Genomic DNA, 3,460 nt, shown 5'->3' on the forward strand with positions numbered 1-3,460 from the left:
TGGAGGCAAAAAAACTGGTGCGAACTTCTTCCCTCTGCGCGCTCAGTAGGAAGAGTCCAAGACTCAGAACCAGCCCACTTCTTCTGCACAGCACTAAAAAAAACAAACCAGGGAGCAGACACATTCACTCTGACTCTAAAACTTTAAACACTCACTTCTTAGGTACTGATCTGCCCCTCAGAATCCCTCCTATAGCTTTTATTTTTAGAGTCAAAAACAAGTTTAAACTTTATTTTGGAGCAGCCTGAGCTCTGTGTTGCTGTTCAAACAAGATGTAACCAGAGTATGAATCTGCAGACAGCGGGGTTCCCCCCCTCTCATCTTTTATTTCCTAACTGTTTACTCTGATGCTCCCTGCAAATTATTACTTTGGGGAGTAATGCCTTGAACAAGTCACGCAACCCTCGGGGCTATACAGTGAGTAGGCAAGTTTTGTCACGGGCCCTGATACCTGTGTATGCAAAACACAATCAAAACACACCTTTCTCTTCACAGCAGCTTTAAGGAGGCGAGAAAAGCGCAGAGAGCTGCCGCTAAGTGGAGTGGATTTACGCACAAAGGCCTTTCACTCATGCAAAGTGCTGATCAGCTGTGGAAGTTCCCACAGAGACATCAGTGTTGTTGTGTGTCCCTGCGCTTCAGCAAATATTTATTCAAGATAAGAGCCATTGAATGCCACGGAACTGAATTGCCCCTGAATTTATGGCTTGATGGGGGTCCAGTGCAATCTAGATTTAGAGGATGCTGCCGTTTCCTCCCAGGAGCATGAGAAGGAGGAGGAGGAGGTGGACTGTCTTTCATGTGGTGTGAAGCTGCAGGTTTCTTACGCATGAGCGGCTGCAGGTTGCATTGAGCTTCGTGTAGGAGCAGCACAGATACATCAGTTCAAGCAGACTCGGGAGCACAATATAATGTGCTTAAATCTCTGATTTAAAGAAGTATTGAAGGAGAGGTGAAACATTTGAGTAAAGCTACAATACTTACAAAATGACTCTTGTAGCAATGATTTTAAAGAGAAGGAAAAAGGAAACAAAGAAGAAACACAAAGTTCCATATTTTAGAATAAACACATAAAATAATATTTGTGTACTTTTTTTTAAATGTAGGCCTACACACTTGAAAGTGCCTTTTACTATCAGCAGCAGTAGATTTGTAGGACAGCAGAGCGTGTTCTCTGTCAAAGTCTTGGTGCAACAGCGTCATCTAGTGGCCACAGAGAACACTGTGCAGCATTCACTGAGGATTTTTCTGAATACAGCTTTTTTTTCCAGAAAAGTGATGATTTTTTGTTTCTTTTCTACATTTTATTTGTATTGATTTAGATATTTTAAATGTTTCTACTTCAGAATTTGTTTGACTCTCCATACTGGGCATCATCAGTGGCGGTTCTAGACCAATTTTACTGGGGGGGCCAGGCTGGGGCCAAGGGTGTTGTCAGAGGGACACATTCAACCCTGACAAAAGAGACTGAGGAGGGCAAGGATGGCTGAGAACAAACTGGTAAAACATCAGTGCATCCCTTTATACTAGACATATATATTACTGTGTACTAGATCAAAATGCAGACTGCAGGGGGGCCACAGGGGGGGTCCAGGTTCAGTTTTACAGGGGCACTGGCCCCTCTTGGCCCCTCCCCAGAACCGCCACCGGTCAATCATAAGTCTCCTCTTTGTACTTTTTGTATCTTTTTCTCCACTGCAGTTTTTGCCTTGTTCCTTTTCATTTTGTCTTGAATGTACCTGAATTATTTTCCTTGTTTTGCACTTTATAAAAAGGGTTGCTATGTTTTATATTTGATTATTACTTTGGGCTTGAAAATACTGTATAACAAGTGCTTGAATTCTTGAATTGTGCATCACAAACCTCTTCTTTCAGTCAGCCTGATTGCTCGTCAGCCTCAAACACACTCAGATCTTTTTATTCTTTAATGAATTCTATGACTGGAAACTCCTGCATCCATGTAACCCACACACGCTGGAACATGTGTGTGTGCGTGTGTTAAGGTTATTGATGCCTGGACTCGTGATTAGTGCTGCTGTGACTTTCACATCCTTGGGATTAAAATAGATGCCAAATTGAATCTGCTATTAGCCACACCAGCAAGCTGTGAAAACGAATCCTCTCCGGGGACATGTACACTCACAATGACCCGCACACACACGCTCTCACACACACACACGCTCACACACTCAGTGACCAAGCTTGATGCCAGAATGTTGAAAATGTATCCACACCAGGGACAGTTTAGTACAGATGGAGGGAGGAGGTGCAGAGCGCTCCTGTAAAGTTAATCCCTCTGCTCTGTTTCACTGCAGGGACACAAAAATCTCATTTTAACAGATTTATTGAAGAAAACTCACAAAACACATTTTGACCTTCATTCTTCTTGAGCCAAACATGCTCTCTTCCAGAAACACAGTCACACACTGAACACGCACATCTGGATCTTCATGCTGTCGGTCACTGAGCAGATCCAGCGGAGAACCAGGGGGGAGGAGGTCACTGCTTTGCTCAGAGTCAGTGTGATAGTTTATAAATGACACATGTTACAGATAGAAATGTTTTTGTGCTTTTGTAGAGGGAGAGGGTCTCTGAAGGGTTTACTGGAACTACAGTCTTCTGAGCAAAGAGTCCATGTAGCCGTGTTTCCACCAAAAAGAACAAGAACTTTAAGTCCCAGGAACCTTTGTTGTTTGCCTTTCCACGACGGTACAAAGACATGCAGTTTTGACAAACAGTCTCATTTATAGCACAGGATTCTGCCGGTTACACCCATGAGTGTTGTGTTTGGATATAAAAAAGTTTCATTTTATTTATAATAAAATAAAATAAAAATTTAATTTATGGTTGATCCAAAGCTTGCCTGCCGGTCCTCTGGGAATTTTCTCATTAAAGGGGAAGAGCTAACCGGCACGCATTGTGGCTAACAGGAGCAATGGTGATACTCTAACTCAGGGGTGTCAAACTCATTTCAGTTCAGGGGCCACATACAGCCCGAGTTGATCTGAAGTGGGCCGGACCAGCAAAATCAGAACATAACCTATAAATAACGACAACTACATTCTGAAAATGTTCTCATTTAATAAACTATCTTTCTTTTTCCATGATGAGTCTCATAGTGGGTCGAATATTTAACTCTTTAAGCCCTGAAACCTGCTGCGAACACACCAAACACACAGGTTACCCACTCACCTGACACACACAGTGTACTGTTTACTGAGGTAGAACAGAGGTTATAATAATGAAGAAGGTAAAGTTGATTATTTTGGACCCCTCAGCTCCATCATGAACAGTGTGCTTGCTGGACAGTGTTGTATGCAGGGGTGTAGTGCTAGTGTTAGTAGTTAGTGGATCATCTTATAGTGCTCTAAAAAGTCTTTATGAATCGACCCCCAAAGGACACATTTGAAGTATTAGTTACTTTTATTGAAAAATTGCAGTTAATGTCTTCTCTGTCATT

The sequence above is a fragment of the Notolabrus celidotus genome, chromosome 2 (genome assembly GCF_009762535.1).
Source record: "Notolabrus celidotus isolate fNotCel1 chromosome 2, fNotCel1.pri, whole genome shotgun sequence".
NCBI classification, from domain to species: domain Eukaryota; kingdom Metazoa; phylum Chordata; class Actinopteri; order Labriformes; family Labridae; genus Notolabrus; species Notolabrus celidotus.